Here is a 26,945-nt window from a genome sequence, read left to right on the forward strand (position 1 = left end):
ACCTCGTACAGACCCAAGCAGACCCTGTTCTTGCCACTTCAGTCTCTGTGAGCCCTGCTTAGTTGACATAGTGGGCCATATTCTTTCAGTATTCTCCATCTCCTCTGACACTTACAGTCCCTCCTCCCCCGCTCTTCTGCAAGTTCCTCAATCTCCAATGGGAAGGACCCAGTGGAAACCTCCAAATTAGACTCTCTCTCCACATAGTGTCTGGCTGTGGGTCTCTGCATCTGCTCCCATCTGCTGCTGGAGGAAGCTTCTCTGATGGTAACTGGACAAGGAACAAATATATGAGTATAGCAGAATGTCATTATGAACCATTTCATTGACTTTTTTTGCCAGTCATATTTGGTTCGACTCTAGGTTCCTGGGTTTCCCTTTTAAAGTTTCCTTAATGCAATGGTAATTAAACATATACATTTACAAGGATGTTTTCAAATACAGAATAAAGAATTCTAAAGTGGAAGCAAAATCTTAATAGATAATTGAAGTCAGCAGTTGCAATTATGCCATATGTAAGTTTGGAGGCAAAGCAACCCACAAAGAAGCCATACTAGTAAGAATTAGCCTTGTAGATTATATGGGTGTATTTGATATGCATATCCTTAAGTACTGAATCCCCCAATGCTATTAATTTCAAGTAAAAGAAGATAACTCAAGAGAAGGGGGGTACACATTTAATAGCACAATCAAGACTAGAATCTAGCTCTTTAAAATCCACATTCTTGGTTGTTTCCAGATTCTGGCTATTATGAATAAAGCTGCTATGAACCTCAACTGAAAATTGAATAAAGAAATTGTGGTACATTTACACAATGAAATACTACTCAGCAAACATAGGCAAATGGATGGAACTAGAAACGATCATCCTGAATGAGGTAACTTAGACCCAGAAAGACAGGCATGGTATATACTAACTTATAAGTGGCCATTAGCCCAACATAGATGTCCTCTAAGAGACTCCACCCAGTGGGGGATCCTGAAAGATATTGGGACTTGTTGCTGGGTAGAGTGCTGAGAGTGGTATGGAAGAATGAGGGGGAGGATCTAGAAGGTTCAGGAGCCCCACAAGGAGACCATAAAGACAGGTAGATCTAGACCCAGGAGGGCCTGCACAAATGGTTGAAGCAACCAAGGACAATGCATGCAGTAAACCTAGACCCCCTGTTTAGATGTAGCCAATGGATAGCTCATTCTCTATGGTTGTGCCAAGAGCAGGGACTGCCTCTGACATGAACTCTGGTGCCCTAGATTTGATCACTTCCCCTTGGTGGGGAGACCAAGGGGGCACAGAGGAAGGGGAAGCAGGCTTATCTTGCTGTGACCTGATAGGCTGTGGTCATATGGTTTGGGAGGATGTCCCCTCTGTCACAGATATAGGGGAGGAGAGTAGGGTGAAAGAAGGAGGGAGGGTGGGACCATGAAGATACAAGTGAGGGGATAACAATTGGGATGTAATCTGAATAAATTATAAATTAAAATTTGAAAAAAATCTACATCCACTTTTTGCTGTCTGCATCTGCATTCTGCACCTATAAAACTAAACAGAATTAGATCTGTTCACTGGTTCAGTAGGGTCAAGAATATTTGAGTAGGGGGAGTCAACTAATTTCTGATTATATTTAAGGGTGGGACCTCGAGAGACAACACAGTGGTTAAGAGTACTCATTGCTCTTGCAGAGGACCTGGGTTTGGTTCCCAGTACCCACATGGTAATTTACAAATGTATGCAACTTTAGTCCTCAAACATTTAATACCTTCTTCTGATCTCTTTGGGTACAAGGTATATACATGGTGCTCATACATATGTGCAGGCAAGCCATTCATACACATACAAATTTAAACTATATCTTCAAAAAGGCCTATGATGGAGAGATCACAGGCCCTAGAAAGGAATATATTATTGATTTTTAAATGGACACAGACAAATTGCCTTCTAAATATGTTTATACACATGCTCTATTATTACTCCCAGCCTTGGTAAGAGAGCTTCTATTTGTAGTGGGTGGAAGTTAATGCAGAAAGTCATACATAGCTCGTTGAGGTGCTGAAAATAAATGACTGTTGAATGCTCATCTCTAAATGGAAAATATATATCTTCCCATATAAGGATCAATGAACATTGTGGAAGAGAGAGGTGGGGGGGGGACTGTGAGAGTCAGAGGATGAGAAGAAGTGCTATGAAATTATGTAACATGACTTTAGGATAAACATGTTTATTACAATCATGAACACATATCAGGTGTGGCAATCTGCACAAGACCTACAAAAACAGAGCAAAATATATAAAAGTAGAATGGGGAACTAGTTGTGACTAAGGTGTGTCAACAGGAGTAGGAGACGAATATAAGAAAGTAATAGGGTCAAATATGATAATATATTGCATATATGTACGAAATACTCAAAAATTTAAAAAAGGAAAGAAATGTGGCTTAGGAGGAAATAGGAAATATAGATAAGCAGGGTTAGATTATAAACACTAAGTTTGGTCCTTTAACATTTGTGCCATTTTCAGACAACCACTGAGCAACTGAAACTGTGAACCTGAGGAAATTCAAGTAAGTGTGCTTTTAGGCTGTATCTTCCGCATAGATGACCATATCTTGTTAGTGCTGGTTAGCTCATGTCTTTAAATTCATCTAAAGTAATTAATCTTTCTTGATTTCTCCATTGCTTTACAAGGCCACCCTATTTGTCCATATCTTGGATGGGCTGGCCCAAATTGCCATGGACTTTGTTCTTTCCCAACTAAAAGCGACAGGAATGAAAGAGGCCCTCCAGTGTGTAGTCCTTTGTGTGAATTCCCTTGAATGCAAACACAAAAGCAGCGTTTCTATGGAGCAGCTGCTCTCCCTATTTTGATTTTGCTGAGGTAGGTAGTTGACCTCTTTGAGGAAGTCTGGGTTCGCTCTGTCTTGGGAAATTACTGATAACATCAGAACCAGGAGGAGGTGAATAAAATGGGAAAAGAAAAATTCATAAGAGCAATGCCAACATTCAGATTTCCAACCCCACCCAATTCTTCCCCAGCTCTCCTTTCTGCTGCTACTTGCTTCCCAGGAAGCAGAAAACAATAGGTTACTGATTGACCTTAGGTCTAAACTTCAGGCAATTAAAATCAGAGGAAGTAAAGCATATTACAGTTAGAATCCAAGTCCATATGTTTTCATTAGAAGGTATAGTCTATGTAATTCACACTTTAAAGGTTGCTCTGGTTCTGGGGTCAAACTTGGAAGCCAGTTCATTTTGGTAATTATTCTACTGTTCAAAGTTTCCATCTGGTCTTTTGGGAGTTAATCTCTTTCAAGAAAGTGAAAAGGTCTTACAGTGATGAGAAGGAAAAACATGCTAATTCTAATTGGACTGGGTTCGTACCATGAGAGCTGTAAAACCTAGAGATCTTGGGATTAAAGGAGGGCCTGTGAGCATCTGGACTTAATGGTAGGGAACATAACATAAAAATATTGTTTCTTTCTGATTCCTTCTAGAGGAATATAAATGAGGTACACTTGTCTGTGTACCCCAGTGAGATTCACAGAATAGGTAGTTTTCCACATGTAATTTTTATTGTTTGATAATTTCATACATACACACAATGTTTTAACCAAAGCCACTGCCTACTTTGTCAACTCCTTTATTATCCCACTTATTCACAACTTTTCACTTTCCCTCCCAACCTCATATGCTACTTGTATGCATATGTGGGTGTAGGACACTCGAAAATTGTTTAGACTCTCAAGTACTACATAGTAACTAACCACTACTTGTGCTTTGTCTTCACTGTACTCTAGTAGTCCTTCTCCTATTTTTCTCTCTAGAGATCGTTCCTTTAGTTAGCAAATTTGTACTATTACTCCATTAATTGCCAGGCACATGCCCAACAGCACCACTGTTGCGAACTATGGCGATGTCCTACTTGTTTATTGTTGTAAACCCCATCACTGAATTAGTTGTTTAATACATGAACCATTTATTAGTTCAGCTGAATATCAGCTGGGTGATTGTCTTGATAACTTCAGATGACTCAGAAGTATTCAGCAGGTTAATGGAGTAGTCTAGACTATCACATCTAGACTGTCACATCTCTGATGCCTTGTCAAAGTTGAGTACAAGACTGGCCTTTTCTGATCTTATAACTACTTGTGGCCTCACTAGCATGGCAATTCCAGGCTTGTTGAACTTCTTATTTAATAAATTTTATTTTTAATTGCCAAATAATAATTGTATATATGTATGGGTGCAGTGTGACACTCTAATACATATTTACAATGTGTAATTGTCCAATCAGGGCAATCAGCATATGAGTCAATTCACATATCATTCCTCTGTTTTGTGCACATTCAAGATGCTGTTTTTTAAATCTGAAATGTAAAGTGATGTGATATGCTAACTGATATATTTTCACTTATAGTATTTCAGTCAAAGTTAGCAATTGCTGTTGGGGTTCATATTCTGAAATTGTTCTCCTTCTTCCTTTTACTAACTCTTGCTAATGCTTGGAATTCAGTTTGAGGAGTTCTTTCTTACTAGTACCTTCTTGACTGTGTTCATCTCAGTTGGATTTAGATGCCTTCTCTGAGACATACTTACTCCTCTTTTTTCCTCACTTACCTTTATAATTTCTCCATATATTTCATTGCAATCTTTGATTTACTCAGTTCTATCATTTCCTTATATTATTGTAATCTTGATTTATGTGACTTTCAACTTGTCTCCTTCCCCTCAAAAAGAGATATATTGCTAATCTGACAGATACATCTATAGATCTCTGAGCTGCTAAGTCTGGGGTGATTCAAACCAATACAGTTGTGCCTGTCCTAGTAGCAAAGACAGATACTATATCATTGTAAATTCAGAGAGTGTTCAAAAGATACACTTGAATCTGAGTCACACCAATAATCATAGAGACTTTTTCAGCTCCGTAGCCATCTGTAGGTCACACATAAAATAGCATCTTGACAAATGTTTAAATATGAGTTGATAATGGCAGTATGTTTGTTGAAAGTATACATGGTTTTGCCAAAAGAATGGATTTTTCTCTTAGTTTCAGGATTTCTCTCTTTCAGATGCTACCTGGCTGGAACATGATACATTCTATTAGAAATAGTGGACTGGGACTGGAGAGATGATGGTTCAGCAGTTAAGAATATTGGCTTCACACACCGGCCAGCTTGCTGCACTGGCACTCTGACTCAGACTGAACTGTATGTGCAGCCCACCAGGGTCTGAGGCTGCATGGGAGAATCTCACCTCTGGTCACCAGGCAATCCAGGGTGAGTTCCTGGGTCCAAATAGGCACAGTCGCAGGCTTCACAGCCTAGCTAGCCAAAAGCTAGGTGGCAAGCAGCACCCATGCCCTGTGTTTCAGAAAGAACTGTAGGCCACAAAGCAACAGTGTCTGAGTCTTAGAGCCGAGAGGAGACCTCACAGTATAGAGCAAAGTGGATCTGACAGGAAGCTACCTGGCCAATCCATGGAAAAGTCTCTGGATCTGAACCGAGGTCACCTGTCTAATCCACAGAAGGGTGCCTTGATCACAATAGGTGAGGGGGTCTCAACCGATAGCCACCCACCTATGAGCTGTTCTCAATGACCAGTGAAGGACACCAGGAACTATGACCCAATGCAAGAAATAGCAAGATGACTAATGGCCAGGGTAAAAATGGTACTAGCTTGGAAATAGGCTGGTTGATCAATGGAATTGAGTAGAAGACCCAGAAATACACCAACTCATGTATGGGCATTTGATTTTTGACAAAGAAGCCAAATCCATACGATGGAAAAAAGATAGCATCTTGTACAAATGGTGCAGGTCTAATTGGATAGCTACATGTAGAAAAATGAAAATAGATCCATATTTATCACTGTACACAAAATAAAGTCAAAGTGGATTAAAGACCTCACCATAAAACTGAACATTCTAAATCTAGTAGAAGTAAAAGCAGGGAAGAGCCTTGAGCTCATTGGCACAGGAGAGAACTTTTTGAGCAGGACGCCAATAGCTCAGGCCCTCAGATCAACAATTAATAAATGGGACCTCATGAAACTGAGAAGCTTCTTTAAGGCAAAGGAATCAGTCAAAAGAACAAAACAGCAGCCTACAGACTGGGAAAAGATCTTCACCAAGCCTACGTCTATCAAAGGGCTAATATCTAAAATATATAAAGAACTCAAGAACTTAAACACTACTAAGCCAAATATCCCAATTAAAGAAGGGGGCACAGAGCTAAATAGAGAATTCTCAACAGAGGAGTATTTAATGGCTGAGAAACACTTAAAGAAACACTCAACATTCCTAGTAATCAGGAAAATGCAAGTCAAAAAGACTCTGAGATTCCATCTTATACCTATCAGAATGGCAAAGATAAAAATTCAAGTGACAGCACATGTTGGCAAGGATATGGAGAAAAAGTAACACCCCTCCATTGTTGGTGGGAGGGAAAACTTGTACAACCACTTTGGAAATCAGTCTGGCACTATCTCAGCACATTGGGAATAATTCTACCTCAAGACCCAGCCATACCACACTTGTTCATATAGCCTAAAGATGGTCCACCATACAACAAGGACATTTGCTCAACTATGTCATAGCATCCTTATTTGTAATAGCTAGAATCTGGAAACAACCTAGATGCCCCTCAACAGAAAATATGAATAAAGAAACTGTGCTACATTTACACAATGGAATACTATTCAGCTATCAAAAACAAAGAAATCTTAAAATTTGCAGGGAAATGGATGGAACTAGAAATGATCATACTGAGTGAGGTAACCCAGACCCAGAAAGACGTGCATGGTATATACTCACTCATAAGCAGATATTAGCCACTTAATACAGGATAACCAAGTACCATACAGAGACTGATGTGCCAACCAAGGATCATGGAGATGTGGACCTGTACCCTCTGCTCAAACGTAGAAGACAGAAAGCACAGTCTCCTTGTGGATCCCACATTATAGGGAGTAGGGACTACTTCTAACATAGATTCTGGCCTCCCAATGTTGATCACTTACTCCCTGGCAGGGTGGCCCTGCAAGGCCACAGAGGGAGAGGACACAGGTAGTTCACATGAGACTTAATATGCTGAGGCCCTATCTTAGGGGTGGAGGTCTACCCTTTCTGAGGAATAGGGGAGGGAGGGAGAGGGGATAAGAAAGGGAGAGTGGGATGAAGAGGTAAAGAGGGAGGGGCTACAATCAGGATGTAAAGAATTCAAACTGCAGAACAGGCAGGCATCTTATATTCCTCATCCCACTGCATGGGAATAGCTCTGAGACTGGTTGAGACATGAATGTCTATGCATAGACAAGACTTCTTGTTGGTCACAGATTTCCTGTGACTTATTATTAGATGCCATTCTTCATATGGCATGAATGAAGATTTGTAGGTGTCTTTTTATGCTCATACAAATAGCAGAGAGCCAGGCTTAATTGTTCTGTGCATCCCACATACTTCATATGTTTATAATTTTAGGACTGTATAATGCTTTTGAGAAGTTATTTTTCAGAACAAAACAACTGGACACTGATGCTGGATCAGATCTGACAGGATTCATTCTTCTCAGCATTCTGGGCACTGATATCCTGAAACATTCATGTTCCAGTCTCAAGCATTTCAGTTGCTGTTACTCATCAGAACAGGACAGCTCCCAGGACAGCATTGAAGTAAGTTTCCAATCCCATTTGGTCCAATGTTTCAGACTGTCTCACATAGAACTCCTATTAAGCCTGGAATTTCTCAACATTTACAAAGTAGACCACAGATGCTATTCCTAGCTTATTTAAACATTTTTCCTAATTTTATTTGGGCCTCTACAAAAGTATTATTTGTCTAAAATCAACTGGAAGAAGCCCTAAGAGAATGATGCTCCATTTCCCATAAGGGGGGCTGGGTAGGTTTTTCTTTGCTCTCTTGGGCTACAGGTGCTTATTTGCACTTGGAGTTGGTTATTAGTTGTTATTGGTCTTATTCAGAGAGAAAATGAAGTTGGACTCAGGGATGTCTCTCTTTTCCTTTATCTTTCTTTATTAGGTTTGGAGATACTGTTTGAAAAAAGGGGGGTGTAGAAGTATATAGGGATGATAAGACAAAAAATAGATTGTTGAATCTGTTCCTCACCTTAATGCTTTAATTATTACTCATAAATAAGATTATTTTTAACTCATTGGTATAGAATTTTGTATGTTGATGCAAAATAAGTTTCATTTTCATACATTGGTATAGAATTCAAATTTCAGATTATTTTTCATACACACACAGTATATATATATATATATATATATATATATATATATATATATATATATACTCTAATATGAGATATTGTTCCCATACAGTTCAATTATAGCACAAGGTTTACTTCCAATACATTGAAAGTACTATTGTAGGATGTTTAGGATAATTAATAATACAAGCTAATTGTTAGTTTATCAAATCATGGTCATGTCAATTACTAGTCTATTTTTATCATAAGAATGTCCATCCTAGGTTTAATAAATAGATATGATTCTATAGTTATATAAGGTAAAATAGTTAGATAAGGTGTTCAAAAGCCACAGAGGTCTACAGAATATGGCATTTAAAGATATTTTTATTATTATTTTAAAGATTCTTTGACAACAAGACGTGTTAATTCCTGGCAACACCTAGCCTACCTCAAAGAAGGTGGTAAGCATCAAAGAACTTCTTTATGGAGATGGATTCAAATGTGGCAAAACAGCCACTGTGAAAAATGTCCTCATTTCTGCTACAGACAATATTCCACCTAAATGAGTGAATTCACCCAGAATCAAAAAGAGTCAAATGGTATATACTCACTTATATGGAGACACTAGCCCAAGAGGCATGTCCCATGAAAGTCTACACTTACCAGGAAAGTGGGTCAGAGGGGAGGACATCCTATTGGGACTTTAGGTGAGAGAAGCATGGGAGAATGGGGAAATAGAAGGATCCAGAGGGTCCTAGAAACCTACAAGAAGAGCATTATGACACATGGATCTAGGTCCAGGGGTCCTGCTCAAACTATGGCACCAGACAAAGACAATATAGGCAGTACACTTTGAACACCTACCCAGATCTAGCCGATGGACAGGACATTCTCCACCATTGAATGAAGAGTGGGGACTGACTTTCATGTGAATGCTGGTGCCCCATTTTTGACCATGTCCCCTTGATGGGGAGGCCTGGTGGCACTCAGAAGAAGGATAGCAGCCTACCAAGAAGAGACTTGATACCCTACGAGCATATACAGGGGGAGGAGGTCCCCCTCAGTCACAGACATAGGGGAGGGAAATAGGGGGAAAGCAGGAGGGAGGGAGGAATGGGAGAATACAAGGAATGGGCTAATAATTTAGATGAAATATGAATAAATTAATAAAATAGTTAAAAAAAAAAAAAAAGAATTCTACCTAAAAATGGGCGAGCTTGGATGCAGGCAGAATTGACAGCCAAACTCTGCCAAGACAGGATAAGCAAGTCCTCAATAGTTCTAGCCTCACAAATATATCTGTCAAACAAATTAGGCCATAAGGCTGAAAATGATTCTCCAACATTGTAGACAGTCTTGGGTGACATATTTGTGAGGCAGCTAACTGTCTCTGTCATTTTTTTTTTTTTTATTTTGGAAGCTGCTAACCTGCACTTCCTGTCTACTCAGGTAATTAAGTTTTATTCCTTCTCAAGTCTCTGACAGGGTTGAAGACCAGATAAGTTTAGTCTTAAAATTAAGCTTAATTGTTTAAGGGTTAAGAGGATTTAGTATAGATAAATGTTTTAAGTTGATAGTTATGAATGCAACATTTATGTAATTCCTGATTGTTTTGTGCTTCTTCTTGCTGTATGTAGTTCATATTATTTACATGTAATAATATAAATGTATATGTAAAAAAGAAATATAATGACAAATTCCTTGAAGATGTTCTGTAACTCACAGTATATCTATTTAGCCAATATTTGATTATTTATATAGTAACATCATTAAAATGAAATTTTGATTTCATCCCTAATAAATAATAAGTTTATATGAATACAAAAAAACTGGAAAGTTCATAGCACTTGGCATCTTTATAAAGAAATTGAAAACATCTCATACAGGCAACTTGATTATACATCTGGAAGCCCTAGAAAAAAAGAATCAGAAAGACTCAAGAGCAGTAGATGGCTGGAAATTATCAAATTCAGGGTTGAAATCAATAAATTAGAAACAAAGAGAACAGGTCAAAGAATCAACAAATCCAAGAGCTGATCCTTTGAGAAAATCAAGAATATAGACAAGCCCTTAGCCAAGCTAACTAAAAGGCAGAAAGACACTATACAAATAATCAAAATCAGAAATGAAAAGGGAGACACAACAACAGACACTGAAGAAATTCAAAGAATCATTATATTTTACTACAAAAGCCCGTATGCTACAAAATTTGAAAACTAAATGAAATGGACAAATTTCTTGATAGAGTCCACTTGCCAAAGTTGAATCAAGATCAGGTAAACAAATTAAATAGTCCTATTTCTCCTACAGAAATAGAAGCAGTCATCAAAATTCTCCCAACCAAAAATAGCCCAGTGCCAGATGGTTTCAGCACAGAATTCTATTAGACCTTCAAAGAAGATTTAATAGTGATACTCTTCAAACTATTCCAAGAAATAGAAATGGAATGAACATTCGCAAACTCATTCTATGTGACCACAGTCACCTGGATACCTAAACGTCGCCCAGACCCAACAAAGAAAGAGAACTTCAGATCAATTTCTCTTATGAACATTGATGCAAAAATACTCAATAAAATACTTGCTAACTGAATCGAAGAACACATCAAAGATGTCAATCACCATGACTAAGTAGGCTTCATCCCAGGCATGTAGGGATGGTTCAATATATGGAAATCCATCAATGTAATCCACCGTATAAACAAACTGAAAGAAAAACCCACAAGATCATTTCTTTAGTTGCTGAAAAAGCATTTGACAAAATCCAACACCCATTCGTGCTTAAAGTCTTGAAGAGATCAGATACACAAAGCACATACCTAAGCATAATAAAGTCAATAGCCAACATCAAATTCAATGGAGAAAAACTCAATGAATTTCCATGAAAAATCAAGGACTACACAAGGCTGCCCACTCTCTCCATATCTCTTCAATATAGTACTTTAAGTCCTAGATAGAGCAACGAGACAACAGAAGGAGAGTGAGAGGATCCACATCAGAAAGAAGGAAGTTAAAGTATCACTATTTGCTGATAATATGTTCGTGGACATAAGTGGCCACCAAAATACCACCAGAGAACTCCTATACCTTCTGCAAAGTGGGTTGATGTAAAGTCAACTCAAAATAATCAGTAGCCTTTCTGTATACAAATGACAAACATGCTGAGAAATAAATTATAGAAACTATACCCTTCACAATAACCACAAACAATATAAAGTATCTTGGTGTAACTCTAAACAAGCAAGTGAAAAACTTGTATAAAAAAACTTCAAGTCTCTGAAGAAGGAAGTTGAAGAAGATATCAGAAGATGGAAAGATCTCCCATGTCCACGGATAGGGAGAATCAACATGGTAAAAATAGCTGTCTTACCAAAAGCAATCTACAGATTCAATTTGATCCCTACCAAAATACTTACACAATATTTTAAAGACTTTGAAAGATCAATTCTCAACTTCATATGGAAAAACAAAAAACTCAGAATAGCTAGAACAATAAAAGGTCTTTGGAGGAATCTACATGCCTGATCTCAAGATATAATATATAGCAACAGTAATTAAAATGGCATGGTACTGGCATAGAAATAGGCTAGCCAATCCTTGGAATCAAATCAAAGACCCAGAAATAAATCCATACACCTATGAATACTTGCTTTTTGGCAGAGAAACCAAATCCACACAATGGAAAAAAGATAGCATCTTCAACAAATGGTGCTGGTCTAACTGGATGGCTACATGTAGAAAAATGCAAGTAGATCCATATTTATCACCATGCACAAATCTAAAGTCCAGGTGGATTAAAGACCTGAACATGAAACCAGACACACTAAATCTATCAGAAGAAAAATTGGGAAAGAGCCTGAACTTATTGGCACAGACAGCTCAGCCTCTAAGATCCACAATTAATAATTAAGGCCTCATGAAACTGAAAAGCTTCTGTAAAGCAAAGGACACCGTCAACAGAAGAAAACAACAGCTTACAGAGTGGGAGAAAATCTTCACTAACCCTACATTGATCAAAGGGTTAATATCCAAAATAGATAAAGAACTCAAGAATTAAACAGCACTAAAACAAATTATCCAATTAAAAATGGGTTTTAGGATTAAACAGAGAATTCTCAACAGAGGAATATCGAATGGCTGAGAAACACTGAAAGAAATGCTCAAAGTCCTTAGTCATTAACAAAATGCAAATCAAAACAACTCTGAGATTCCACCTTATACCAGTCAGAATGGCTAAGAGATCTAGCCACTGGTCAGAACATTCTCCACAGTTGAGTGGAGAGTGGGATATGGCTTTCTCACGTACTCTGGTGCCTCACATTTTACCATGTCCCCTGGAGGGGGGGACCTGGTGGCACTCAGAGGAAGGACAGCAGGTTACCGAGAAGAGACTTGATACCCTATGAGCATATGCAAGGGGAGGTAATCCTCCTCAGGAACAGTCATAGGGGAGGGGAATAAGGGGAAAATGGGAGGGAGGGAAGAATGGGAGGATACAAGGGATGGGATAACCATTGAGATGTAACAAGAATAAACTAATTTTAAAAACTCAACTGACAGCACATATTGGCAAAGATGTGGAGAAAAGGAGTACTTTGGCAATCAACCTGGTGCTTTCTCAGGAAATTGGAAATAGTTATACCTCAAGACCCAGCTATACCACTTCTACACATATACCTGAAAAAATGCTCTGCCATACAAGGACATTTGCTCAACTATGTTCATAGCAGCCTTATTTGTAATAGCCAGAATCTGGAAACAACATAAATGTCCCCAAACTTAAGAATGGATAAAGAAGCCGTGGTACATTTACACTATGGAATTCTACTCAGCTATTAAAAACAAGGAAATCTTGAAATCTGCAGGCAAATGGATAGAACTAGAAATGATCATTCTGAGTGAGATAATCCAGTCTCAGAAAGACATCCATGGTATATACTCATGTATAAGTGGATTTTAGCCCAACATAGGTGCCCTCTGAGAGTCTCCACTCAGTGGGGGATCATGACAGATGCTGAGAATCTCTGCTAGACTTCAGGTGAGAGTGGTATGGAAGAATGGGGGGATAGAAAGGGTCCAGGAGCCCCACAAGAAGAACATCAAGGCTGGGGGATCTGAACCCATGGGAGGCCTGCACAAACTGATGCACCAATGGACAATGCATGTAGTAAACCTAGAACCCCTTTTCAGATCTAGCCAATGGACAGCTTATTCTATCTTGTTGTGGGAGAGTGGGCACTGTCTCAGACAAGAAGTCTGGTGCTCCCAATTTGATCCCTTCCCCTTGGGGGGATGCCTGGTGGCAGCACACAGAAGAAGGGAGACCTGATAGGCTGCGATCATATGGTGGGGGAGGAAGCCCCCTTCTGTCAGAGGTCTAGGGGAGGGGAATAAGGTGAAAGAGGGAGGGAGGGAGGAGGAAACAGGAAGATATAAGTGAGGGGATACCAATCAGGGTGTAATTTGAATAAATTATAATAAAAATGATACTTAAAAGAATAATGGCTTCTCAGGAGGATGTTGGCTTTGTTCATAGTACCCACATGGTGGCTCACAGCCATGTTTAACTCCAATTCCAGGGGACACGATGCCTTCTTTTGGCCTCTATGAGCAACAGGCAGCTATGTATTGCACAGATATACATGCAAGCAACCCATGAATACACATGTTTAAAAAAAAAAAGGAATAGGGAAGAAATAAATCATAATTTGCCTCTGTCAGTCCATGCCCTTTACTTTCAGACAGATTATACTAGCCTCTGCTCATCTTTAGATTAGTTTAATGTCTGGGAGTTATGAAGTGTTGCCTCTTCATACTTTTTAATTTTTGATTTCAGCTATCACAACCCCGTTGATAGATGTACTGCAATTTCCTGATGTCTGTTATATTTAATCTTTTGATTTAATTTCTGGCTGCACTTGATTGTGTCGGTTGTGCAGACACATTTTGCCTGCCATTTTTTCTTTCTGATGAATCTAATTGGGAGAATATCTTATTAGTATAACTTCCTTAAAAACCTGAATTTTTCTGAATACAATTTCTACATTTTAGATATTGTAGAACAACAACATTAAAAACATATTGACTTCGAAAGGATTCTACTTGTTAGCTTTATAACTCTGAATCTAATTTTCTCATTTGTGAAAATGGGGATAATAATCATGACCTTTTGGGTCATTTAATGCAAGTAATGGTGAAAAATTGTCTTATTGCAGTGTGCTGATTTTTGAAATCACAGACGAAATCATTTTATGGTACTGTATTCTGTAAATGCATGTTGTGCATTAAGCACAATCCCCTCTTATACTTTCCCTACCCCTATCCCTCATTCCTTCTCATTGGTCCAATTTATTTCCCTAGATGAATTTTAAAGCAAAAGTTATTCTCTTCTTCATAGTATATTGTTTATAACATTTTCCCAGATGGGAACAATTTGCTTGCAAGCCTTGATTTGACTACACTTTTACCAGGCTTTCTGGATTGCCCATACGGCTGCCCAGTTTCCTCACTTGGAGAATCCAGACCCAGTGGCCTCTGACGCAGTGGGTTCACTATAGTTTCATTCCCATTTTAAAAATTTTGTTTTGTTTTATTTTGTTTTCTCCTTGTAACCCTATTTTGGTGTCAGACTAAAAGTAAATCTAAATGTAAGAAAGTGAGACAGTATTTTAAAGGGGATGCTTTTTGGAGAAGTTGTCTTTATGCTAATCTGAGCAGTACAATCTTAGTTAAGTTTGCTATTGCTGTAATGAAGCATCTGGACCAAAAGCAACTTGGAGAAGAAAAATTTTATGTCATGTACACTTCTACATCATAGTTCACCAATAAATGCAGTCAGGGCAAGAATTCAAACAGCGCAGAAACCCGGAGGCTGCCACTACCCATATTGGGCTGTGTCCTTCCTCATCAATCACTAATTAAGAAAATGCCTTACAGGCTTACCTATAGCTAGATATTATAGAAGGATTTTCTTAATCTCCTTCCTCTTAAATGACTGTATCTTGTGTTGAGCTGGCATAAAAACAGTCAGCAGAAGTACAATGAAGGTGCGTTCACACTCCTTCACATTCTGTTTCTGTGTACCAGTCTTTTCCCAGGTTCTTGAGTAAACATCAGTGGTTGTTAGAATTCATGATTTGGATTTACTCGTAGAGATTCTCTTTCAATACGTAGTTTCAGGTGCGCTGTATTTTAATATGCACCACACAGGTGATCATAATGCTGTTGGCTTCAGAAGAAACGATTTCTCTTGCTCAAATAGTAGTTCAATGTTGACTTGATAGTTTCCTATTAAAAATCTTAAGTTCTTATATCACACCAGTGAGGTGTAGGGTACCTTAGTGAGATAGTTTACTGGAATAATTAAAGAGGTTGTTACTGCTGGCATTTTTGATGGGATCATTATTTTCTCTAGGAGGCTTATTTTACTGTGTATTACAAGATGTGAAGCATTCTTGGTTCTCATTAACTGGATGAGCACCCCTCAGTTCTAATGACCAATGAAACACACACCCTATACATTTCCTCATGTCTGCTAAGGGTCAGTACCATGCCTGTTGAAGGCCATTTAAAAGTCTTATATATTAAATGAGGAAAATTGGCCCTAGAGCAGGGAATCAAGTTTCCTCCACCTCAGAGTGGGCTCCTTTTGAAGTAATATACTCTGAAATTAGATTTTATTCATCCTACATTTCTGTACTGAGTTTAGGAACTCATATATAGCTTTATCTATCTATCTGTATAGTTGGACACTTTATTAAAAAGGACAGAGTCCATAAAGTTCATTAAAGCTATGTAACAGACAACTCCCAGATATTCATTGAAGTAAATTGAACCATATAATTCTTCCTGTGTGGCTTCTTGAAGATAAATAGGTTTTAGATCCTCTCCTAAACAGCAATCCATGTTTCAAGAGGGAATGGATTGTTTACTTAGACTACACTTTGAGAAAGAATATTAGCCAATTAACATACTCCTGGTATTTAAAGAATACTCTTCTGGACTATGCACCTCACTGGGGTGTGCTTGCCTGCTTATCCTCAGCCTTTTGCATGCTACCTAGTAAGCAGGTAGGCAATAAATATTTAAAGTTAAAAGAGTGCCCACCTTATCAATAAAGAGTCATTTACTTTCTTCAGACAAGAATAAACAAGCAACTGTTTTCAAAAATTCTATCTCCTTGGAGAATTAACAAGTAAGTGAGTTTAAAAAAATAGATTAAGGGTCAGGGGAATAGTACCATTTCTAGCATGTACAAGACCCTGAGTTTGATCTCTAGTGTCATAAAAGAAAAGAACATCCAGTATCCCCATAGATCATTTCTTTTTAGTAATCAAAGACTTTTGTTATCAAGGAAATAGTAAATAAATGTGCCCTCTTATGCCTACAGAGACCGATGCTCATGGTTGGACTGACATCCTCAAGGACAGGCTGCTGGTGCCAGTGCTCCCTGAACTGTCATGTCCTCTGTTGTGTTCAGCCATGCTAACAGTGACATAGAAAAAAAAAACACTGATGGATTGTGATGAGATTCATAAATACCAGCGAACGGGGCATCAGCTTACAGATTCTTGGCCTCTCAGGTTGAAATGGAAGATCAAATACAGGAAGATCAAATAAAATAAAGAATGGTGGCCTTTAAACCTCAATAAATCACACAAAGATGTATTTATTTAATAACATTAGGTGTGCAAAAGTCTTCAGGGTTTCAGTTGATGAGAAAACATAGTGTTCAACAGACTGATATTGCTTTTCCAAAGGACTAATGTGACCTCAAATCACTTTATTGGCATCTAGAACCTAAAGTACAGGAGGCAGCATTCCAATACCTGCAATGCAAGGTACCCACACGAACCAGATCCTATTTAGAAAATGAGCTAGATGTTGAAGTCACTCAATCATACAGGAAATAATGAAAATAACTGGAAATAATTCTCATGAGTAAGAGAGGAGACTGTGTACAGTTAAGGTAACTTACAAAGATTTTAAGAGCTAACATGTTTAGTAATGAACAGCCTGGTTCTATACATCTCTAGAGACCAGAACAAAGACCAATGGATGGGAAGGGCTATACTCAGATGAATGGCCCAACACTAGGCAATAACTTCTAATGATTATACTATTCAGTATTGTGATGGGCTGGTTCATTAGTTAGTGCACTACTTATGATTGGAATACCTCAATTAATGACTGATTAATCCTATGGCAGGAACATTATAGAGGAGATTTAGCTACATATGATTAACCTTCCTTACTCTCAATGTATCATTCATGCCTATACACAACTTTGTGGGCTTTACACTTTTGAAGTGAAGAGTATATGTCACTATGATAAGACTAAGTCATTATTTAGGGTATAAGTGATCATTGTAATTTAATATTTAAAACCCTTTTTACTTGTAGGGACAGATTCACTATTCATCCCAGGCTGGTCTGGAACACACTATATAGATCAGCCTGGCCTCAAACTCAAGAGTTATCTGTCTGTCCCTGCCTCATGAGTACTGAGATTAAAGACATATGCCACTGTGCCCTGCCAATAATTGCTATTTAAACAATCATCTATGGCATATATTTTTAGATAATTTTATCAGTGTTTTTACAAGGACATGCTTACTATGCATCAAAAAAGTGTCCCTCTGTCAGAAAATCCAAAGGACTGCTTACCTGCTTAACTGCCATCAAGTCGGGTACCCTTGGGTACCTTCTCCTGGCTTTATCATTTTTCTATGCGTCACCAGATTTTAATCTGCCACTGTGATCTGGCAAGCCCTTAAGCTGCAATGTGAAGAAGTAGAATTAATCACTGAGAATGACAAAACAATTCCCATTTTCTTTCCATTTTATATTTTCTAGACCTTCAAAATGAAGTAATGCTTGTTCATCTGCCCAAATTCAGGGTATTCCAAGAGTAAGTTCTTTGCTTTGCTCCGCAACATCTTTTTCCTTAGGATGCAGTAATAGCGAATGTTTTTAACATTTTTCAGGTGGGTCCATGGTTAGGAGTACTTTCTGCTCTTGAAGACAACCCGAATGTATGAAAGGTGGCTTGCATCTAAAAATTGAAATAAGACCAAAGCATTAAGAAGTATTTTCCAAAAATCTAAATAGATTACAACTTCAGTAATAAATATTCAAGATTAAGCATCAGAGGCTGAGAATTCATTTATAGTATATTCATGTTGTTTTTTCTAGATGTGCTTAGATACACAGTTTATTTAAAGCATCCATTTCCACAGGATATGATATGTCGAGGCATTCAGAAGATCTGCATATTATGAAATTGTAGCCCCATGTGCCACCCTTCTTAGTTATGTGGTGGTGAATATTGCCCTGAGGATTTTGTGCCTGATGAGTTATTTTTCTGTTGTTATGATAAAAACTGTGACCAAAAGCAACTTAGAGAAGAAAGATTATTTTAGCTCTTACTTACAGGTCACAGTCCATCATTGATGGAAGTTAAGGCAGGAAACTGGGGACAAGAACCATGGAACAATGCTGCTTGCTGCCTCTCTTCCTGGTTTATGGTCAGCTAGCCCATTTACATAAGGATGGTGCCACCCAAAGTGACCTGGGCCCTCCCACATCAATCATCAACCAAAGCAATCTCTCATAGACATGATCACAGGTCAATCTTATTTGTACAATTCCTTTGTAGAGGATCCTCTTCTTGGATGATTCTATAGTGTGTCAAGTTGAAAATAAAAATTAATCAGCACATTAAGAAAAGCACCCTGCCAAATGATCTGTATTCCTAACCCCCCAGTAGGCATTTTTAAAGTAAAAATAAATAAATAAATAAATAAATAAATAAATAAAGACCACAACATTGTCTAGATTAAAACTTTGTGTGATGTTCCATAAGGTTACAGTACTATACATTTTATGGAAAACAAGATCTGTATGAGTTTAAATGTACTCCCCTAAGTGTTCTGCTGCCTTTCAAGTGATGGGCTTCCAAACTACCCTTGCTGAGACAAGCTACTGACTTTATATGAGGATAAACCAAGTCTGATATTGTCCCTGTGAATTCTACCATAACCATGTAAGGACTCAGCATTGTGACCAAGTAAAAATCTTTAGCCTTCCAAGTTTGTGTCTGCCCGATCAGCCTGAATTTAGTAAAGCACATGAGCATAACAGTTATTTTGCTAGAATTCAGTACATATGGATTACTCAGGGATATATCCCTCTCCAAATATGTTGGAGAAACCTTGAACAATTTATAGAATATGCTTCTCTTGGTGATATGCTATAGTTACTCTTATAATTTCTTTGTTGTTGTTGTTGTTGTTGTTGTTGTTGTTGTTGTTGAGATAGGACCACAGATAGCCCTGGATGATCTCAGGCTTGCAATGTAGCCAAAGCTGGCTTTGAACTGTTGACTCTCCTGTCCACATGTTGGTTTTACAGGAGTTTGCCCCAATAATGAGGTTGTTCTTAAAACTTCTTTACAGCAGGAAGTATGTTCATAGCAGGAGCTGTTCATTATAGTAGGAACTATCACCTACCAATTTGTCTGTGTATGAATGTAACAAGCTGAGTGGGTATGTGAATGATTTTTTGAAAGTACATTTAAACTCTTCTGATGTAGTTCTTATTTTCCATAAAATGTGTACCAATAAAGCTTAGTAATTTCAAGAGAGAAAGTTAACAATGAGAGAAAGGATCATAGAAAACCCACTAAATGACCTTTTAAAAATGAGTCTAGTTCTTCCAATCCTGGAAGACAACATGCCATTATAAATCCATGTCATCGTTTATGCTATATTGATTTAATTGTCATGACTTTGGAAATACTGTCATGTATATTTATGATGGCTCATAAATTTTCAGAGTAACATTTAGAGAACAACTTACTATTCCGAGTCAAATAGAAGACCCTCTAACAGGCACATTAATGGGTCCAGTGTAGAGAGCTAAGAAATCATGTTACATCCCTATCACAACCCCTCCCTCCTCTCCTCCAAGTCCCACCCTTCCAGTCTCTTCCTTCTTTCCTCTCCTCCCCTTCTCCTCAGAAAAGGGAGCCCTTCCCCACCAACCGGACTCAGCAGGACTAAAAGCATCCTCTTCCGCTGAGACCAAACTGGGCAGCCCCAGCTAGGGGAAAGCGATCCAAAAGCAGGCAACAGAGTCCATGTCAGAGACATCCCTGCTCTAATTGCTAGGGGACCATCATGAAGACCAAGCTGCATATCAGCTACATATGTGTAGGAGACCTAGGTCCAGTCCATGCATGATCTTTGGTTGATGGTTTAGTCAGTGGTAGCCCCCATGGTCATCAGATAGTTTAATCTGTTGGTCTTCTTGTGGATTCTTTGTCCCATCTGGGTCATTCTTTCTTTCCCCCACCTCTTCCACAGGACTTCCTAAGCTCTTCCTGATGTTTGGCTGTGAGTCTCAGCATCTGATTTGATCCACTGCTGGGTAGAGCCTCTCAAAGGACAGTTTTGTTTTTCTCCTGTCTGCAAGCATAACAGAGTATCCTTGATAGTGTCAGGACTTGGCTCTTTCCTATAGGATGAGTCTCAGGCTAGGCATTCATTGGATATTCCTTCAATCTCTGCTCCTTCTTTATCCCTGCACTTCTTGTAGGCAGCGTAAATTGGGGGTTGAAGGTTTTGTGGGTGGGTTGATGTCCCATTCCCTCCACTGGAAGTCCTGCCTGACTATAGGAGATAGCCACTACAGTCTTCATGTCCCCAGTTGCTATGAGTTTCAGCTAGAGTCACCCCCATATCCACCCAGTAGCCTACAATGTTACTGGTCTTCAGCTTGTCCCAGAAATGCCTCCACATTGGTTTCCCTTCTCTCTTCCAGCTCTCTCACCTCCCACCTTTTCTCTGCCCTCACCTGATCCTGCACCCTCGTTCCCCTTCACATCCCCTCTCCCACTCAGGTCTCTCTCTTCATCCACTTCTGATGTCTTTTTGTTTCCCCTTCTGAGAGATATTCAAGCACTTGTGTTGGACCCTCTATGTTACTTAGATTCTTTGGCTATGTGGATTGTGGAATGGTTATCCTGTACTTTATGGCTAATACTGACTTACAAGTGAATGCATACCATGTGTGTCTTTCTGGATCTGTGTTAACTAATTTAGGATTATCTTTTCTAGTTTTATCCATTTGCCTACAAATTTCACGAAGTCCTTTTTTTTTTTTAAATAATGGAGTAATATTCCTTTGGGAAAATTTGCCACATTTTCTTTATCCATTCTTCAGTTGAGGGACAGCTAGGTCTTTTCCAGTTTCTGGCAATTATGAATAAAGTTGCTATGAACATAGTAGAGCAAGTGTCCTTCTGGTATGGTGGAGCATATTTTGGGCATATGCTCAGGAGTAGAATATGTGGGTCTTGAGGTAGAACGATTCCCAATTTTTTGAGAAAGCACCATATTGATTTCCAAAGTGGTTGCACAAGTTTGTACTCCCACCAGCAATGTAGGAGTGTTTGCCGTTTTTCTCCACATCCTCCTCAGCATGTGATGTCACTTGAGTTTTTTAAAATATATTTTATTAATTTATTCATATTACATCTCAATTGTTATCCCATCCCTTGTATCCTTCCATTCCTCCCTCCCTCCTGTTTTCCCCTTACTCCCTTCCTCTATGACTGTGACTGAGGGGGACCTCTTCCCCCTGTATATGCTGAGTTTTTTTTTTTTTTATCCTAACCATTCTGATAGGTGTTAAGATGGAATCTCAGAGTGGTTTTGATTTGCATTTCTCTGATGACTAAGGATGTTGGGTATTTCTCTTTTTTTGAAAATATTTTTATTATATTTCTTTTTTTTAGCAAATACATTTATATTATTACACATGAATAAAATAAACTACGTATAGCAAGAAGAACCATGAGACAATCAGGAATTATATAAATGTTACATTCATAGTCATTTAGGTATTTGTATTTGGCCAACTTGAAGTAAACATCTTTCCTATCTTGTTGGGTCTAAATTTCTGAATGGAGATTAATATCTATCATACCTCATCTCTAAACATCTATCTTGATCTAAAAATGTATTAACAACTAACCTACTAAGATGAACTGAAAGACTAAACTATCTGGTCTTCAAACCCATCAGAGACTTGAAAAGGGATAATACTTAAATACCTGAGTGAACCTGGAGTACGGGTTAGCAGCATCCAAAATGAAAAAATGACTGAGACTGTTTGCTGCCTGAACAGTCACCCAACACTCTCTATAACATTGGAGCATCATCTTCAGCCTTCTGGTACAACATATCTGACAGACATATTTGCGAGGCAGGAACTATTGGGGACTTGCTTATCCTGTTTTGCAGAGTTTGGCCATCGACTCTGCCTGCATCCAAGCTTGCCTCTTTTAAAGCAGAATTCTCTCTGTGGCAGAAACAAGGACATTTTCCCCAGTGGCTTGTTTGCCACATGTGAAGCCAACTCCATAAGGAGGTTCTTTGATGCTCATCATCTTCTTTGAGGTAGGCTGGGTGTTGCCAGAAGCTAACTTGTCTTGTTGTCAGAGAATCTTTAGAATAATAAAAACATCTTCAAATGCCATATTCTGTAGGCCTCTAAGGTTTTTGAAGACCCAATTCTCAGCTATTACAGATTCCTCTGTTGAGAATTCTGTTTAGTTCTGTACCCCATTTCTTTTTTTTTATTAATTTATTTTTGTTACATCTCAATGGTTATCTCATCCCTTGTATCCTCCCATTCTTCCCTCCCTCCCCCTTTCCCCTTATTCCCCTCCCCTATGACTGTTCCTGAGGGGGACTTCCTTCCCCTGTATATGCTCACTTTCTATAGCATTGGAGCATCATCTTCAGCCTTCTGGCCCAATATATCTGACAGACGATTTGTGAGGCAGGAACTATTGAGTACTTGCTCACCCTGTCTTGGCAGAGTTCGGCTGTTAACTCTGCCTGCATCTAAGCTGTCCCATTTTTAGGCAGAATTCTGTCTGTGGCAGAAATGAGGACATTTTTGCTCAGTGGCTGTTTTGCCGCATTTGAACCCAACTCCATATGGAAGTTTTTGATGCACATCATCTTCTTTGAGGCAGGCTGGGTGTTGCAAGGAGTTAGCTTGTCTTATTGTCAAAGAATCTTTAGAATAATAAAACCATCTTTAAATACCATATTCTGTAGGTCTCTGAGGCTTTTGAACACCTTATTTAACGATTTTATCTTGTATATCTATGGAATCATATCTATCTGTTAGATAGGACTTAGGATATAAATCCTTGTGATAAACCAGACTAGTATTTGACATGACCATGATTTGCATCAATATACAAAATTCTCTACCAAGGTTATCTCTATGACTTAGAAATAACCTTCTTTGTGAGTAACATTAAGTCCTTGAGTTAAGGAGTAGGTTCAATCATCTACTTTTTGTTCTATCCTCTCTCTATATTTCTATATCCCCCTTTCTTTCTTTTCAGTTCCTATCTCCTTACCTACAAAAGAAAAATAAAGAGACATCTCTGAGTACAACCTAGTTTTCTCTCTGTATAAGACCAATAATAACTTATAACCAATTCCTGATGAAAATAACCATCTGTAGGCCAAGAAAGCAAACAGAAACTTACACAACCCCCTTAGTTTTTTATTGGAATCAACACACCAGCATCCAGCATATGTGAAAAGCTTTAGCATATGAGTGCAGGTAAGTCTCAGTTTTAGAACTGGAGTTATGTACATTGTTATGTCAATACCTCAGGACTCAATTGTATTATATTCGTATCAGATAGAGAATCAATGTTATCTAATCCAGACTAATTAAGGGGCTTTATTCCTAAGAGTGGGTATAAGAAATGTGACCATTTTGCTACTATTTGCTTCACCCTGAATAAAAAACAAAGAAAAAGTTGGCTGGAAGCAGCATTAGCATTGCTGACAGCTGCTAAACTCTAACTTAACCAGATGACATAGCTATAGCAACAGAGAAAACACTGGAATTTTAAGATAGCATCCTACTGAAACTTGCTAAATATAACAGTTTGTGCTGAGGTATATTTCATAGGTATTTATTTTTCAAATGACAAAATAAGTCAGGTTTGGGAAGGAAAAAGGAAAATTAATCTATTATATATTGTGGCAGATGAAATCTCCCCATTCCTTGATTCATATCTATAAAGTGTGTTTTGAAACCAAATGAGATAACTTGGCTTGGTTGTCTAAGGCATGGATGGAAACTGTCAGACAGCCATATTCAGTTTTGTGTGGGTGTATTCACTTTTGGAATTTAGTGGAAAGAACTTTGCCCTGAGAGTCAAGAAAACCAATGTCCAAACTCTATCATTAAGCTGTTATGTGATGATCAGTAAATATGTTTGTTGGGTTTTTATTTTTTATTTTTCTTTTACTTGTGTGCTATTTCAGCTCTCCTGTTCTAGAAATCTGAAATGCCTAGACTTAAGTTACATATGGCCTCTCAGTAACACACAATGAGAAAGAAAAATTAGTATTCCAGGATCTCTGATCTTAGAAGGAGTAGGACAAACTTTTGAGGATAACCAGATTTCCTCTCCATTCAGTGAGACATATAATGGGACTATTAACTTTGTGGTCCTTATATTCTCCATTCCCCACTGACATTATGTCTATATGGATCCCAAAATTAGACCCAGATCTCCATTATAACTCCAACTTGACTTAAGACAAGAGAGATTTACACCAGTGCTGTTGAGAAGTCAATACAGAAGCCTCATGAGTTTGAGGCCAACTTTGTCTATACACACACACACACACACACACACACACACACACACACACACACACACACACACAAAGAGTTAAAGAGAGAGAGAGTGAAAGAGAGAGAAAGACAGAGAGAGAGAGAGAGAGACAGAGAGAGAGAGAGAGAGAGAGACAGAGACAGAGAGAGACAGAGACAGAGACAGAGACAGAGGCACAGAGACAGAGAGATAGAAAAAGAGAATGAGAAATGGAAATTCTGTCCTGCCTCCATGGGAGATGTCACTTATGAGGCGTAGCTACATACTGCCAGGCCCTTTCCCTCAGCCCTAGTAAACAGATTTTTGCTACCTTTCTTTGACCATTCTATTGTATTTTCCTTTAAATCTAGAAACTCATGGTCTCCCAGAAATTTTTTCTTTTTTTCTTAACAAACCTGAGTGGTTTAAGAACTCAGGTGCTTGCTTTGGCTCCATGCTTGGAGTGCATGTCTTTTCTGCACTGGGATTTTGTTGACATATTCAGTTTTAGAGTTTAGGCCTGGCCACTTCTCTGAGATTGCCCATCTTCCTGTATGCTGAAACATCTGTGTGTGGTTTGTGACTAAATCTCCAGGATGCCTCATAGCCTCTAGGCCAGTCTAGCTCTTTGCTTCTTGTTGTTGGTCCTCCCTGGAGCTGCAGCTTGTACCTACTGTTTCTTGATACTAAACTCTCTGAAAGTATTCTCAGGGCTTGGCACTCATGTATTGGCCTTTCAAATTGAGATTGTTATCCTCTCTTTCTTTTATCTCAGTGGATCCCCTCACATCAAAGCCATTGCATGTCTTCTTGGTATATGGGTTTTGAATCTTTTCCTCCTGGTGTATTCCAAGCCCAGGCACATATCAATTATAGCCTACCTTGACCCAGTTCTGTGGGTCTATCCCCTACAATGAAAATGAAAGTGTCCATACTCTCAATATCAATCAGGCCCTGTAAAAACTCTGCAGTCATTTGTTTTTTGAGCTAAGTTCAATTTAAGATGAGGAAATATGCTTACATCTCTACAGCTGAAATTAGGGAGGAAGATGCTGTTAGGAATTTTTAAGCCTTCAGGAAATGGTTAGACAACAAAAATGCCACATGACATTGCGACTTTCTAGGAAGCAAAATAACAAATGAATGCAAGATGGCATTGTTGGCAGCAGAGGCAGCAGCAGCCAGCTCTGTAGTATTGTACCACCTGTCACAGAATGGATGAAATCATTCAGAATCCAAAATCTATATCAAGGGATTATGTAGCGGCTAGTGATGTGGCCTAGTGTGGAGGAAACATTCTTCGGAGACTGAATAGCTCCCCACACATCTTTGTCTACAAACACACATGTGGTATTTAGAAATGCTAGTTAGGGGATAGTGAATGTGAAAATATTATAAGTATTGCATATGATACAAGTTCTTTAAACTTCCTTCTCAGATGAGTAGAGTTCAGAGACATGGGACATTTCCCCCAGTGTCAGCTGCCAAAGGTTGGAACTGGTATACATCCTGAGACAAAGGCAGGTCAGAATAAGGCAAATAGCTTGACATGCGTGGAGATAAGACTGGGAGACAGCTCAGAGAGCCAAGTGGGGAGCCAGACGAGCAGAAGCAAGAGGAAGTTAGAAAGAGAGGAATTTCCTGAGCTAGAGCACAGGGCCTCTAGTTTCTTTTTGTTTGGTACCTGCTGTCGCCAGTCTAGCAGCTTAGACTCAAGGTATTTGGGGAGTGCTTAAAGGGTAGCTGAACAGAGCAAACAAATCTATCTGGTGCTATCTCAGAAAAATGGGAATAGGGCTTCCTCAAGACCCAGCTATTCCACTCCTTGGAATATACCCAGAAGATGCTCCAGCACACAACAAGAAAATTTGCTCAACCATGTTCATAGCAGCCTTATTCATAATAGCCAGAACATGGAAACAGCCTAAGTGTCCCTCAGTAGAAGAGTGGATAAAGAAACTGTGGTACATATACACTATGGAATACTACTCAGCTATTAAAAACAAGGAATTCCCGAAATTTGTGGATAAATGGATT

The sequence above is a fragment of the Acomys russatus genome, chromosome X, assembly GCF_903995435.1.
Source record: "Acomys russatus chromosome X, mAcoRus1.1, whole genome shotgun sequence".
NCBI lineage: Eukaryota > Metazoa > Chordata > Mammalia > Rodentia > Muridae > Acomys > Acomys russatus.